The sequence below is a fragment of the Mesoplodon bidens genome (genome assembly GCF_964165515.1).
Source record: "Mesoplodon bidens genome assembly, chromosome: 1".
Lineage (NCBI taxonomy): Eukaryota > Metazoa > Chordata > Mammalia > Artiodactyla > Ziphiidae > Mesoplodon > Mesoplodon bidens.
The window spans coordinates 174,159,767-174,177,320 of record NC_138176.1 but is presented as its reverse complement, the minus strand read 5'-3'; the positions used below and the strand labels follow the sequence as shown (position 1 = coordinate 174,177,320).

Below are 17,554 nucleotides of genomic sequence, written 5' to 3'. Positions count from 1 at the left end.
AGACAATTTCAGGTAATGAAAAATGCTATCGAGAAAACACAACACTGACTGACTTGAGAAGAGAAGCTCTTTAGCTTGGGTGGGCAGAGAAGGTATTTCCTCAGAGATGACATTTGCAATAAATATAAATGAAAAGCATTTCAAACAGTGGGAGGAGAGGAAAGAGAAAGTCCTATATAAGTGACAACTGGTTAAAACTAGCTCAATATACAGTGAAAAACCCTGGCAAGTACTCCCTTAACCAAGAGATGAATGTTAACATCATCAGTGATGTCATATGGATATCGGGTGCTCCTTGATATGTTGTGACAAGACGAGTACTTCATCTGTCTGGAATTCTCTCCAAAAGCTTACAGTCTCAGTCTAATCATGAGAAAAACAACAAACAAAAACAGACTGGGGAAAATCCTACATGATACCTGGACTGTATTCCTCAAGACTGTTAAGGTCACAAAAAACAAAGAGACTGACAGATAAACTGTTACAGACCAGAGGAAATTGAGGAGACATGACAACTAAATGCAGCATAGAAACCTGGATCAGATCCTGGCAGAGAAAAAAGACATTAATGGGAAAACTGATGAATTCCAAAAAAAGCCGAGTTTAGTTAATAGTAATGCATCAATGTTTGTTCATTGTGGCTAATGTAAGACATTAACGATGAAGGAAATCAGAAGAAAAGTAGATGGGAAATTTCTGTACTATCATTGCAACTTTTCTGGAAATCTAAAATTATTAATATAAATTAAAAGTTTATTTTAAAGAAAACTAATTCAAGGGAACTTAACAATAACTTATGCATTCCACATACAATATCTCATGTAATCCTTATAAAAACTCATGATACATATTATTCTCCTTTTTAAAGATGAGAAAACTGATATCTAGAGAGACTGAGTTCATGAGCCAACTGACAAAGCTAAATGGTGGCATTTCTTGCATTGTAACCCAAGTCAGTGCAACTGCTAAGCCATGATCCTAACAGCTATGTTATACCCCTTCCTGCATGGGAAGGATTTCTCTTATTTGCTACTACACAAGGATGTGATGACTTGTGTTGTATAATGACTTATAATTTATAAAGTGCTTCTGGATAGTATCTCACTGATCATCACAACACCCTTTAAGGCAGTAAGGCTGGTGTTATTAGCCCCATTTTAACTAAATGAGTATTTAGTCTAAGGAGATTAAAAGGCTGATAAAAGAACTGAGATGTAAACCTAAGTCTTCTGATTGCAAATCCCGACTTATTCACAAGACTCTGCTACCTTCGGATAATGTTACATGAGGTTAATAAATGGCAGCCCTACTATATTTTTAGCTCCTTCCTTTCTGAAAATAAAGGCTGTCTGCTACTTCATGCAGGATTTGGGGGTAATTAACTTTTTTACGAGACGTAGGGAGGACAGAAGTAGCTGTCTACCCACTGTTCATAGCCAGGACATGGAAGCAACCTAAGTGTCCATGGACAGAGGACTGGATAAAGAAGATGTGGCACATATATACAATGGAATATTACTCAGCCATAAAAAGAAATGAAATTGAGTTATTTGTAGTGAGGTGGATGGACCTAGAGACTGTCATACAGAGTGAAGTAAGTCAGAAAGAGAAAAACAAATACTGTATGCTAACACAGATATATGGAATATAAAAAAAAAAGGTTCTGAAGAACATAGGGGCAGGACAGGGATAAAGACACAGATGTAGAGAATGGACTTGAGGAAATGGGGAGGGGGAAGGGTAAGCTGGGATGAAGTGAGAGAGTGGCATGGACATATATACACTACCAAATGTAAAATAGATAACTAGTGGGAAGCAGCTGCATAGCACAGGGAGATCAGCTCGGTGCTTTGTGACCACCTAGAGGGGTGGGATAGGGAGGGTGGGAGGGAGACTCAAGAGGGAGGAGATATGGGGATATATGTATATGTATAGCTGATTCACTTTGTTATAAAGCAGAAACTAACACACCATTGTAAGCAATTATACTCCAATAAAGATGTTAAAAAAAAATAAATAAAGGACATTTGCCAAAAAGAAAAAAGAGAACAGCATGTGCAAAGGCCTGAGGCATAACAGAGCAAGGAGTATGCTACTGCAGGCGGCACTACAAGTATAGGGTCGCTAAGCAGGAATGGTGATGAATCCAGCTAGAAACGCAGGCAGGTGCCATGCTAAAGAACTGAGAGAGCAACAAGCTCAGATGTGTATTTTCAAAGATTGCTCCAGCAGTGACCATTTAGTGATTAGAGAGAATGAAATTTCAGTCAGGGAGACCAGGCAATAATTCAGGTAAAAGACAATGAGTGCCTGAATGCTGAACACTATTGCTAGGTTGTAGTAGGATGGATCCAGAAATATTTAGGAGGCAAAAGCAGTAAGACTCTGTGATACTTAGATGGAAGGGGGTGGAGGTATCTAGAAGCATCTAGAAAATTGTTTGCACCATTGTGCACATCGTGATGCATTCACCAAGATGGAGAATACAGAATGAATAATGCATTTGGAAGAGAAAGGTAAAGTACTTTTTGTCATCTGCGAAATGTGAGATGCCAGCATAATATCCAAATTAAAATATACTATACATGGAGCTAGAATTGAGCTAGAAATAGAGATATGTGAATCACTAGCTCATAGCTGGGAGCTAAAGTCATGTGTGTGAAGGTTACAGGGCCTTCACCCAGGAGGAATGTTACAATAAGGAGAAGAACCTAGGAATCATCATAAGTTGTTTCTTGAAGATATAAACCCGAAAATTTTGTGTGCTAGACCAAGAAGCTATATATGTATTGTAAATTACCAAGAAGGACATCAGAAGATACTGAACTCTCAAAAAACCAAAGAAGCAAGCAAAAACACATGCACACCCTAGAGTTTAGGACCCAAAGTACTATGGATAATTATGGTCACTATACTTTTAAAAAAATGATTAAAGAAATGTTTTTAAAAAAAGCAATTTGGAAGACAGGATGACTTCTGTATGAGGGAGTTAAAAATATGGGGTCTGTTTACTTCAAAAAAGTGAAATTTATATTGGAATACACATGATTTTTTAATAACCTAGACATAATGAACGAATTTGACAAGTTGTTAATGGACTTCTTTACTAAATCTAGAAACAAGAGACCAAAGATGAAGCTTTTTAAATTTGAGTGAAATCACTTAAAAATATATCTATTCCATCCACCTCCCTAGAGTCTGTCATACAGAGTGAAGTAAGTCAAAAAGAGAAAGACAAATACCATATGCTAACACATATATATGGAATCTAAGAAAAAAAATGTCATGAAGAACCTAGGGGTAAGACAGGAATAAAGACACAGACCTACTAGAGAATGGACTTGAGGATATGAGGAGGGGGAAGGGTAAGCTGTGACAAAGTGAGAGAGTGGCATGGACATGTATACACTACCAAATGTAAAATAGATAGCTAGTGGGAAGCAGCCGCATAGCACAGGGAGATCAGCTAGGTGCTTTGTGACCACCTAGAGGGGTGGGATAGGGAGGGTGGGAGGGAGGGAGATGCAAGAGGGAAGAGATATGGGAACATATGTATATGTATAGCTGATTCACTTTGTTATAAAGCAGAAACTAACACACCACTGTAAAGCAATTATGCTCTAGTAAGATGTAAAAAAAAAAAAAGAATAAAGATGTTAAAAAAACAAACAAACAAAAAAAATATATATATATATTCATATTGCTGTCTCCCTCACTTCATTATACTTCCCTTGAATGAAAGCACTATAACTTATTTATGTTTTATCCATTATCTAGTAGTACATGGCACATATTAGAAGCTTAATCATTTTTTTGAAGAAACAAATAGACAAATGAATAAGAAATAAGTAAGAGAAAGTTACGCTCAGAAAGGATAAGAAACTTGGGATATGATTATTCCAAGAAATAAAATGTGTGGAAAATATACATAATCTGGAGAGTCTAGACAAACTTGTACATGATAACGCCACAGAAAGCTAAAGAGTAAAATTAAATTATACCTATCTGTACATCAAATGTTAGTGAAGCCATTGATATAACTGCTTTGGAAAACTGACAGTGCCTACCGAAGCTAAACATATGTATATGTTCATGAATGTATATGAACCAGCTCTATTCCACTCCTGGGAGAAGATACACACTTACAGAAATATTTTCATATGTTCATTAAAATACATACAAAAGTCTTCATAGAAACACTCTTCATAGAGCCCCAAATTAGGCACAACCCAAAGTAATGAGAATGAACAAAATGCAGTTACATGCTACAATACGAAATATGGAATGAAAAACACCAGACACAGAAGAGTACATATTACTTGATTCCATCTATATAAAGTTCAAACTCAGGCAAAACTAATCTATAGTTTTAGAAATCAGAATAGTGTTTATTCTTGAGGGGCGATTAGAGACTGGAAACGGGCATAAGGGATCTTTTGAATTTTGGTAATTTTCTGTTTCTTCATCTGGGTGCCTGTTACCTTGGAGGTGGTGTGTTTGGCTTGGAAAATTCATTGACCTGTATGTGTATAAGCTGTACATTTTTATGTATGTATGTTATACTTCAGTTTTTAAAGTTTATACAAAATCAGACAAAACAAAAGTGTTAATAAAGCCAAGCAAATATTCACTGGTATAAATAAGCTATAGACCTGTCACGTTACATTTCCCATGATATTTAGGGAAGGATGAAAAAATTGGATATGCATCCCATTTGCAAGTATCTTCTACCAACTTAAGGGCTTCCGTTTAAAAAAGAAAAAAATCTAAATGCTTGAAAAATAAAAAAGGAAAGCTCCGATAGCTTGGCCATCAGAAAGGGCAAAGCTAAAGGATTTTCACAGAAATTGATTCCATATACCCTTGAACAAACCCACATTTCAAAAAATCAGAGAAAACTTCCTTACTAAGCTACATCCCTGACCAAGTAGAATAGCTCAGCAGATACTCTGCTCAACAAAGCAGAACTACATGCAAATTACTGAGTTTCTCTTCTAGGTGTTTAAATGAAGAATGAAGTTTCTGGAGCTGACAAACCCACTTCTCTGGTAGTGGAGGGAAGGGAGCTCATAAAGAGTAGTTTTGTTTTCTTAAGACTAAGAAGACATGCAGAGAAAAGCCTAATGGATACTTTGCTATTTGGATTCCATTCTTGGTTGACTTCTATCCCCAATCTTCTCTCTGCCAAGATGTTGCTTGCTAACTGCATCACTGGTCAGTGGGCAGTTTCATGTTCTATCAGAAAACAAAATAGTACAAACACCTGCTAATTTAAATGTTTTTCTCCAAAATAAATTAGGAAGTTGAATACTTAGCCTTAACTGAGCTGAGGGATATAGGATGGTGAAACAAGAGTAGACTACAAAGATAAAAAGAAGGTTCTGAGGGAAAAAAATGATTTAAAAAATGCAAGATTTTGCAATCAAAACATTGTTAAGCAGCAGAGAGAGATCTTCACTGTTTTTCTCTACTTATTTCCCATTTTCTATTTCATGTTAGTAGGACAAATTCAATAAAGGAGAAAATAAAAGAATTCTTCAAATTCAAATAGAAAACTAAGAAACCATATAATGATTGTATCAAGATATCCCCAAAGCATGTACTCTGGGCCATTAATGCATGCCTTAAGTAGTTGTAATACACCAAAGTGAATATTAATACCTCCAAAGAAACCTCCTAGGAAAGCAATATTACTTAATTTTAATGCAGACTACTGTGTCAGTTAAGAAAATATATATGTAAAGTTCAGAAACACACTATATTCATTTCATTTTCTATCCATCTGAAACAAATACAATACTATACATTCATCTATTATTTGTCTTGAATTTATACCTAAAAAATAAATTCTATCTGGAGTCATGTGTCATGATTAAAGGAAAAATAATAAGCAGAAAAACATAAAAATAATGAGCTACTTCAGTAAGATCTAATTGCTATACTACATGCTTTCCTTCCATTTGTGTGTATACTTCATCACTTAATCTAACAAAATTCAAATATCCATAAATCAGAAAACTTTTCCCATATAGATTAATTAACACCTATGGGAGTTAAGTTGGATTTTAACATCTAGTCAAAGATCAATAAATATCATTATCCTTACAATTCCTTATTTAAGTTTCTGTGACTCATTTGTCAGAAATAAATCACCATTTCCCAAATATTCTGGTGCATCTAAGAAAGCAAATAGCATCATTTAGTATAAATGGGATCCAAACTCAGGGATGTTGACACAACTTCCCAGTTAATAATCCCTTACATTCATGGAGTGGCTTATCCTGTTTAACATGTTTCCAGTCATTCTTTCACAAAGAATCCCATGAGGAGATACAAAAAGTGTTATTATTTTTTTAATTAATAAAAAGTGGTACTGGTAATTGTTTTTAAGAAAGCCAACATTTATTAAATAGCTAGAATGCTTCCTACATGAAAGCACTCTCTATTCTTTCTCATTTAATGGCCCAGCTATGAATAAGATCCAGGATTGGCTCCTGTCTTATCACTCTTTCTACCCAATGCTATTTTTTTGTTATTGTCAGTAGCTTCATTATCTCTCACAAAATGTGTCTAAGGACTTTCCTAAAACCCTACAGTTACGTAGTAGCCCAAAAGAAAATACACATTTCAGGCAAACCTTCCTGACAAATAACTGTCACACCTAATACAACGCAGATTAGAAACTTATTTCTTAACTGAGTTTCAGAATAAGACTGATAAGATAACCTCAGGCCAAAATTATAACACTAAATTAAAGTGTGATTGATAAGGTCATTTAGTTTGCCCCAAAATATAAGTGAATGATACATGAAGAAAGAGTAAAATTAATAAGTATCATCTTCACTATTTTAATCTACCTTTGATAAAATAACAACTCTAAACATGGCATCTTAGTAGTGATAGCTTAATGGTTGCTTTTCCGAGAGCAAAAAAACTTTTTGGCTTTTAAGTTTAATTCAACAGGCTTGAAAAACCTGCTACAAGGTGTGACTTTAAAGCTAAGGGTGAAATGAGGCAAACGCTGAGCAGCTCCAAGGCAGGAAGTCTGTCTCATAATGAAAATAGCATGAATTTTGGAGTTACAATTCCAACACAAAAACACTCCAATAGCAGGAGCTTTTGATTGTAATAATTAACCTTACTTCAGCTACAAAATGGGGATAATAATTCCTACCTCACAGGGTATTAATGAGGTTACCTAATTTAATGTGAAACATTTTTCCAGCATTTTCTTACTTGACCTCTCTCTATACAGCAAAGTATTGGCCATATTCCCTCCTTAAATATTTCTCCCCTGTCTTCTTAAATGACAATACTGAATTTAAATTGACAGGTAGTGACCTCTCTACTGAGCTCCAGGAGCATAACTCAAGTTGGATCTCAAAATATACATGCCCAAAGTTGAACCCATTGCTTTTCTTACACACACTCCCAAATATGTTTCTCCTCCAACATTCTCAGACTTAAGGGCCCCAATATCCAGCTGACTAACAATAAACTTAAGGAATATCCTTGACCCTTCCTTTCCCTCATCCCAACCATTAGACGAGATCTGTTATTCTCCCCATTAAATATTTCTCCAGTAAGTACCCTTTGTTCTCGTCCTCATTACTAGTAGTAGTCTAGTGGGAAAATGATTAGGGAGAAAACAGAGGAAGTGCTTGTGAATACACGGCGGACAGAACAAATTAGAGAAATATTAAAGACAACTTTTTGACTAATACGATATTTTGTCAGTAACACAATCAGAGGGGTCTCTCTAAATTTCAAATATGATCCTCACTCCCCAATTTAAAATTTTCAAGTGACTGTTAATTCACACACAATAACTCTCATATTGTTTATTACAGACAGGCATGATCTGGACTCCAGCTTCTCTCTCTAGCCTTATATTCTACCACTTCTCTCACAGGCACACTTTTCTCCAGCCACACAGAATCACATGAGGTTCTACAGGTGCCTTTGTATGAGCTATGTCCCTGCCTCCCCTCATATCTCCTGCTATATGTCCCTTCATCCTTCAAGACAATTTGGATTCTCATGTTCTGTCATCCATGGACACACTCATGTGTTCCAATAGTACTTACACAGCACTAATCTAGGACTTATTAAACCATTATCATTTGCTATATTTATTCATTGATACATCTGTGTCTCTCACTGAATTAAGAGTTCCTATGGGGGCCAAAATGATGTCTTAATTCATTCATTCCCTGGGCCTTGTATAGGAGCTGGCACAGAATGATCAATGAATTAATAATACCTATCACCACTTTAAAGACATGAGAAAACTTTGAGGGTTACTGCCTTAAGATAATTTACTTTTCCATGAGATAAAATTTTGAATTTTGGAAAAGGAAATCACAACTGCAAAAAGCTAAGGTATACTCATTCTAGAATGGAAATGTTCTTTAATTGTGTTCCCAATTAGGCTAACTAGATTTGCCTATGAACTATTCTTCCAAGTGTTCTGGCCTAGCTGTTGATGACAGTTTTTAGCACTTACATGTAAGTGTGTCATTCCGTGCTTATTACTGTGTATCTCAGGCTGTTCTGAAAAATATCTGAATTCTAATTACATTCACCAGCAGGAAGCAAGACCTTAAGCAAATGCATGTAAGATATCCCATATTTGTCATGCTTTTCATAAAAGTTAAGTTAGTGCTCCCTACCTTGACCAACAATCTGATTGAGGAAAACAGAAATAACTTAGGTTAATAATCTTGTTAAATTTTGAGTATTCTTAGATACTGATTTCAAGAAGTATTTATACAGTGGAACTGAACTAAGAGCTAGAAGGAAATACAAATACAAAGTAAAAATAAGCACACACTCTGAAGTCCTCTGCTCTCTGGAAATTGTTAAATAATAATATGCTAAAATAAAATGGTGGAATAGATCAGAATTACTATAGGAAGTGTAAGGAAAAGCATGCATAAGTAAATTAAGAACTGCTTCATAGAGAGGCAGGTGAGCATTTCAAAATGCACCAGGTAAAAGAGAGCCAAAATACCTGACATAAAAGTCAGTTGGCTCTCTAATATGCTTCTCAAACATAGCATATCAAAACCTGAGCTCCTGATAATACCCCTCAAACCACTACTACCAGTCTTCACCAGTTCAGTAGCAGTTCTTCCAGTTGTCCAAACCAAAAACCTTGTTGTCAGTCTTTACTTCTCTTTCTCTCAAATCTCACATCTAGTCTGTCAGCAAATTCTATCACCTTTACCCTCATTTATCTAGAATTTGGCATCTTATCACTTCTAGCAAGTCATCATGTCACTGCTTTGCTCAAACCATCCTATATATCTTTCTGACCTCATCCTTACTACTCTCCTTGTTCACTGTGATTCAGCAACACGGACCTCCTTGCTGGTTCTCTAAAAATCTAGGCATATCCCATCCCTACCCTAGGCCATCTCATTGCTGGAACACTCTTCTGGATCCATGACTGGCTCACTCTCTCACTTCTTTTGAGTATTTACTCAAAAATCAACTTTTCAGTAAGACCTCCTCTAGCCACTCTATCTAAAAATTCATCCAACAATTTCACTCTCAACATGCCATACTTCTTTCCCTGCTTTATTTTCTTCTTACTACTATTTATCACTAATATACTTTATATTAGTTATTTACCATGTCTGTTTTCTGTCTTCTTCAATGGCATGTAAGCTCCATGAGGGCACATGAAAGGTATTAGACAAATGTTTATTAATGAATGAATGAACATCAACTCAAGTTAAAAATTTGCAATTAATTTGAAACATATCACACATATAAAAATTATCCTATCACATATGGGAATAAAATACCAGAAATTGTCTAGTCATACCTGAGAAGACAGATAAAGGGCACAGAAATAGATAGCACAAAACTTATTGCTCCCTTTTATATCTCATTCCAAAGACAGATCTCAGAACATGTTTACCTGAATATCTCACAATTTACTTGTGAGTTTTACTTATGTCATATTTCATACTTACCAGAATGCATAGAAAAAGCTTCTGAACTCAAAACATAATGGCTGTGGCTGTAGTTGAAAGGTCAATTGTATATGCCTGCTTATTAGAAGGTAAGTTGTATTTAAAATCCAGATCCCTAATTAACAAAGACTTTGCCTTACTCAAGAACTAGATACTGTGAATGTATCTTCTATATGCAGAGTATTCGCTGTTTAGTTTTTGCCAATTTAAATACTCATGTCTCTAGGAATGGCTGCAATCCACCCTGGTACATGAAATAAATTAGCATTCTTGCACTCTAGAGAAAAGTATGTGTTTAGCACCAAATGGAAACAGCAGATGACTAAATACTCTTTTTTAGCCTTGTTTCCATCATAAATACAACAGACGCAAGATGCTGGAATGTGGACAACCCCCAGAAGGTTGGTGTTTTCCTCTAATGCAGAAATAAACCATTCGAAAATGCACTCTATATAGCACACCAGAGTCAGCAAGAACCCCTTGGTTTATTTATTGCCATCAAGATGACTTTATGACTAACTATATCACAAATACCTCTATAGCCCAAATGAAACATAAGGCTACCTTTGATGTTAAAATCACTAAATATCTTATAAATGTATAGCAATGGTCATTCAAGTCTAAGATAAAGGATTGCGACATAAATGATTTAGAAAAACTACAGTTCACACTAAATACTGAGCATTACCCAAACTCATGAGACACTTATAGCCATGAGGTATGAAAGTAATTTAATAGAGGAGGACCATTTCTACATTAAGTATGAAAAAAAATACCTTACTAGGAAGACCCAGTTTCATCATATAACCTCTTTTAAAAGCATAATGCACAAGAAAAATGACAGTATATCACCCTTGGTCTAATTATCCAGCTATGTTCCTCAAGGTTCTCTAGCTCTTACTACCCAAGTGTGAGTTGAACTTTCTTTCCCATTTTTATTCACTGTAGGATAGGTAAGGAATAAATACTCAGAGGCATTCAATTTCAGTCAAAAAAAGACACAAATATTCTTCAACCTGATAAAGGGGATCTATGAAAAACCCACAGTTAAGATCATAGTTAATGGTGAAAGTCTAAATGCTTTCTCCCTGTGATCAGGAATACGACAAGAATATCCTTTTTCACTTCTATTCAGTATCTAGTCAAATAATTTAAGAAAGGAAAATAAATAAAAGGCATCTAAACTGGAAAAGAAGTAAAACTATCTATTTGAGTATAACATGATCTGCTATACAGAAAATCCTAAGGAATTCACTAAAAAAAAAAAAAGAAATTAGAGCTAATATATGAGATGAGCAAGGTTGCAGGCTGCAATGCTAATGTGCAAAAATGAATTGTATACCTATACACTTGCAATGAACAATATAAGAATAAAATTGAGGAAACAATATTATATACAATAGAATCAAAAATAAAATATTTAGTAATGAATCTAACAAAATAAGTGCAAGACTTCTACACTGAAAATTACAAAATATCATTAAAAGACTTAAATAAATGGAAAGACTTTCCATGTCATGGACTGGAAGACTTAATATTGTTATGATGGCAATATTCCCCCAAATTAAACTATAAATTCAGTACAACTCCTATCAAAATGCCAGCTGTATTTTTTGCAGACATTGACAAGATGAACCTAAAATTCATATGAAAATGCAAGGAACACAAAATAACCAAGACAATCTTTAAAAAGAACAAAACTGGAGGACTCAGACTTTCCAATTTCAAAACTTACTAAAAAGCTACAAGAAAGTGTGTTACTGGCATAAGAATAGACATATAGATCAATAGAACAGAATTGAGAGTTCAAAAATAAACCCTTAAATTTATAGTCAATTAATTTTCAACAAAGGTGTCTAGACAACTCAAAGCAGAAAGAATAGTAGTCGTTTCAATAAACAGTGCTGGGACAACTGTATATTTACATGCAAAAGAAGGGAGCTGAACCTCTGCTTCATACCATACACAAGAATTAACTCAACATGGATCATGCACCTTAATGTAACAGCTAAAGCCATAAACTCCATTCATGAGGAGTCTGTGCACACTCACTTGTTCCTGAAGCAGAGCTGATGGGGCAGATTTCCTACACCGCTCTGGTGTGCACCTCAACCTGAGCTAGTGAGTGTTCCAGCCCTGCTTGGGAGCTTAGCTGTGAGACACAGATGTGGCTCAGACCTGAAGCAGCATCTGAGAAGGGTGGGGACAGCCATTACTAATGCTTACACAGGTAACTCATCAGAAAAAGCCCCATTTCTGTCTGCAGCCAGACTGCCATGGCCTGTGCCCCAACACATGCCAAGTGCCCACACAGGGCCCACTTGCCCTGTGGCATAGCTCCCCACTAGGGCAAAAGTGGAAGAGACAGAAGGAAGAGCCCAGCTATGAGAGACAAAGGTGGCTTAGACTCAAAGCGGCATCTGAGTAGGGCAAGGGCAGCCATTACTGGTGCTTATACAGGCAGCACATCAGAAGCAGTACAGATCTCTGACCCAGGTCTGAACACCACAGCCCACACCTGAACATGAAATAAGTGCCCACACCAGCCCCTCTTGTTCCAGCACTGTTCCTTTCTGGGGTGAGGGTGCCAATGCTGGGAGGGGGAGGGGCACAAACTTAAAGGGAATGGAGCCAGCTTGGACCTAGCCCTCATGGCTTCTGCTCCAGCAACTTGAGACCTGACCTTGCTCCCAATAGGGCAGTGACAGCCATCAAGCAGAGCGGAACACCCAACTCACACCTGGGTCCAACCCTAGCCCCTCCAGCTCCTATCCTACCTCCTACCAAGATGACAACTGCCAGCACACCCTGAGGAAAGATGTGACTTGTGTTCACATCAAATCCAGCTCTCTCTCCCACCAAAGCCACTGGGCACATACATACTGTATAAGGACACTCCCACATAAGGACAAATTCAAGACTGCAATGCATAACTGTTTCACCTAATTTCATAGAGACAAAGAAAGTTAAGCAAAATGAAAAGACAGAGAAATTGGTCTAATTGAAAGAGAGGAACAAAGCCTGGGGGAGGCGGGAAACAAACACTAATGAAACAGAAATGAACAATTTACCAGATAAAGAATTTAAAGCGCCAGTAATAAGGATGCCAATGGAATTAGGGAAAAGAATAGATGAACACAGTGAGAATATTTACAAGGAACTAGAAAATATTAAAAAGAACCAGTCAGTTATTGTATTGAAGAATACAATAACAGCAATGAACTATACACTAGAAGGAATTAACAGCAAACTAGGTGATACAGAAAAATGCAAGTGATGTGGAAGACAGAATTATGGAAACTGCCCGATCAGAACAGCAAAATGAGAGCAGTTTAAGAGATCTGTGGGACATTAAGTGTACCAACATTAGCATTATAGGGGTCCAGAGGGAGAAGAGAGATAAAAAGTGTTGAAATTGTATTTGATGAAATTATGACCGAAAACTTCTTAAAACTGAAGAAGGAAACAGACTTTTGAAGAGATAAACAAGATTGATAAACCTCTAGCCAGGCTCATCAAGGAGAAAAGAAAGACCTAAATAAGCAAAGTAAGAAACGAAGATAAGAAATAACAACCCATACCACAGAGATACAAAGAATCATAAGGGAATACTATGAATAATTATATGCCAACAAATTGGATAACATAGAAGAAATGGACTAATTTCCAGAAACATACAACCTTCCAAGCCTGAATTAGGAAGAAATAGACAATCTGAACAGACTGATCACTAGTAATGCAATTGAATTTGCAATTTAAAAAAACTCCCAGCAGGGCCTCCCTGGTGGCGCAGTGGTTGAGAGTCCGCCTGCCGATGCAGGGGATACGGGTTCGTGCCCCGGTCTGGGAGGATCCCATATGCCGCGGAGCGGCTGGGCCCGTGAGCCATGGCCTCTGGGCCTGCGCGTCCGGAGCCTGTGCTCCGCAACGGGAGAGGCCACAACAGTGAGAGGCCCGCATACCGCAAAAAGAAAAAAAAAAAAAAAAAAAAAAAAAAAAAAAAAAAAAAAAAAAACTCCCAGCAAACAAAAGTCTAGGACCAGATGGCTTCACAGGGGAATTCTACCAAACATATAAAGAAGATCTAAAGCCTATCCTTCTCAAACTATGCCAAATAATTGAAGAAGACAAACACTCCCAAATTCATTATGAGGCCACTTTTATCCTTATACCAAAACCAGACAAAAACACTACAAAAAAAGAAAATACCATGCCAATATATTTGATGAATATAGATACAAAAATCCTCAACAAATATTAGCAAACCAAACTTGACAATAAATAAAAAGGATCATACACCATGATCAACTGTGATTTATTCCAGGGATGAAAGGATGGTTCAAAATTCACAAATCAATGTGATACATCACAATAACAAAGGAAGTATAAAAATCACATGATCATCTCAACAGATGCAGAAATAGCACTTGAAAGAATTCAACATCTATTCATGATAAAAACTCTCATCAAATTTGGTATAGAGGGAACATATCTTAATACAGTAAAGGTCATTTATGACAAACCCACAGCTAACATCATACTCAATGGTGTAAAGCTGAAAACGTTTCCTCTAAAATTGGGAACAAGACAAGGATGCCCATCTTGACACTTGTATTCAATATAGTATTGGAAGTTCTAGCCACATCAATCAGACAAGAAAAAGAAATAAAAGAAACCCAAATTGGAAACAAAGAAGTAAAACTATCACTGTTTGGAGATGGCATGATACTATACATAGAAAATCCTAAAGATGCCACCAAAAAACTACTAGAGCTCATTGATGACTTTGGTAAAGTTGCAAGATACAAAACTAATAAACAGAAATCTGTTGCATTTCTATACAATAACAACAAAGTATCAAAAAGAGAAATTAAGGAAGCAGTTCTATTTATGATTTCATCAAAAAGAATAATATACCTAGGAATAAATATAACTAAGGAGGTAAAAGACCTGCACTTGGAAATCTGTAAGACATTGATGAAAGAAATTGAAGATGACACAAACAGATGGAAAGATATACTGTGTTCATGGATTGGAAGAATTTATATTGTTAAAATGACCATACTACCCACAGCAATCTACAAATTCAATGCAATCCCTATCAAAATACCAAAGACATTATTCACAGAACTAGAACAAATAATTTTTAAATTTGTATGGAAATAAAAAAGACCTCAAATTTCCAAAGAAATCTTGAGAAAAAAGAACAAAGCTGAAAGCATCATGCTCCCTGAATTCAGACTATACTACATATCTACAGTAATCAAAACAACATGCTACTGGCACAAAAACATACACATAGATCAATGGAACAGAATAGACAGCCCAGAAATAAACCCAGGCACCTATGGTCAATTAATCTACAACAGAGGAGGCAACAATATACAATGGAGAAAAGATACTCTCTTCAGTAAGTGGTGCTGGGAAAACTGGAAAGCTACATGTAAAAGGAGATTAGAACATTTCCTCACACCATATACAAAAATAAACTCAAAATGGATTAAAGACCTAAACATAAGACCACCTAGAAGAGGTAAAAATCCTAAAAGAGAAACATGGGCACAACACACTTTGACAGAAATCACAGCAATATATTTTTAGATGTGTCTCCTAGGGCAAAAGAAATAAAAGAAATAAATTTGCAAAAATTTGTAAATGGTACCTAATTAAACTTAAAAGCTTTTGCACAGCAAAGGAAACCACTGACAAAATGAAAGGACAACCTACTGAAAGCAAGAAAAGATTTGCAAATGATGTGTCTGATAAGGGATTAATACGCAAAATATATAAACAGCTCATACATTTCAACTTAAAAAAAAAAGTTTAAAAATGGCCAGAAGACCTGAATGGACATTTTTCCAAAGAAGACATACAGATGGCCCAGAGGCACATGAAAAGATGCTCAACATCATAGAAATGCAAATCAAAACCACAATGCAATATCACCTCACACCTTTCGAAAAGCTATCATCAAAAAGACCACAAATAGCAAATGTTGGGAAGGATGGGGAGAAAAGTGTACAAGGGAAAACCCTTGTGCACTTGTGGAGAATGTAAATTGGTACAGCCACTATGGAAAACAGTATGGAGATCCCTTGAAAAACTAAAAGTAGAACAGTCATATGATCTAGCAATTCCACTCCTGGGTTTATATCCAAAGAAAAAGGAAATACTAATTCGAAAAGAAACATGCACCCCAGTATTCATAGAAGCACTAATTATAACAGCCAAGGTATGGAAGCAATCTAAGTGTCCATCAATAGATGAATGGATAAAAAGATGTGCTATTTATATATACAATGGAATATTACTCAGCTATAAAAAAATGAAATACTGCCATGTGCAACAATGTGAATGGATCTAGAGAGTACTGTGCTTAGTGAAATAAGTCAGATAAATACTCTATGTTATCACTTATATGGGGAATCTGAAAAATAAAAAAAATTAATGTATATAACAAACTGAAACAGACCTACAGATATAGAGAACAAACTAGTGGTTACCAGCGGAGAGAGGGATGAGGGGAGGTGCATACAGGGGCATGTTATTAAGAGATATGAACTACTATGTATAAAATAAATAAGAATGAATGATATATTATGCAGCACAGAGAAATACTGCCTTATTTTATAACTTTAAATGAAGTATAATCTATAAAAATATTGAATCATTATGTGTACACCTGAAACTAATATAATACTGTAAATCCACTATACTTCAGTAAAAAATTTAAAAGACAATCCAATTAAAAAGTGAGCAAAGGATCTGAATAGACCTTTGATTATGCATTTCTTTAAAGAAGAGAAACAGATGGCCAATAAGAAGAAAGATGTTCCACATTAGGGAACTGCAAATAAAACCACAATGAGATAACATTTCACAGCCACTAAGATGGCTACAGTCAAAAAGACAGATAATAACAAGTGTTGACAAGCATGTGGAGAAAACAGAACTTGCACACATTTCTCATAGGATTGTAAAATGGTGCAGCTACTTTGGAAAACAACATGGCAGTTCCTCAAAATGTTAGTCATAGAGTTACCACATGACCCAGCAATTCCTCTCCTCATTACATACTCAAGAAAATGAAAATATATGTCTACACAAATACTTATACACAAATGCTTATAGCAGCATTATTCATAATAGCCAAAAAATGTAGAAATAATGCCAATGTCCATCAATTGATTCATGGACAAACAAAACAATGTATACCTACACAATGAAATATTATTTGGCAATTGAAAGAAACAAAGTACTGATACATGCTGCAACACTGATGAATTTTGAAAAGTTTATGCTGAGTCAAAGAAGCCAGTCACAAAAGACCACATTGTATGATTTCATTTATATGAGATGTCCAGAATAGTTAAATATATAGAGACAGAAAGCAGATTAGTGGTAGCCTAGGGCAGGGCATGAAGGGAGTTACTGCTAATGGGTATAGGGTTCCTTCTGGGGAGTGATAAAAATGTTCTAAATTACATTTGTTGATCATTGCACAACTCTGTATCTATACTAAAAATTATTGAATTTTATACTTTAAATGGGTAAATGTTATGGTACATGAA

At 35.8% G+C, this 17,554-nt stretch overlaps 1 protein-coding gene across 1 annotated transcript in view; it reads right to left on the bottom strand.

The window, feature by feature from the left end:
• CTNNA3 (catenin alpha 3) overlaps positions 1-17,554 on the bottom strand; it is a 1,660,471-nt gene that overhangs the window by 1,244,448 nt on the left and 398,469 nt on the right. The gene's annotated exons all lie outside the window — the stretch shown is intronic.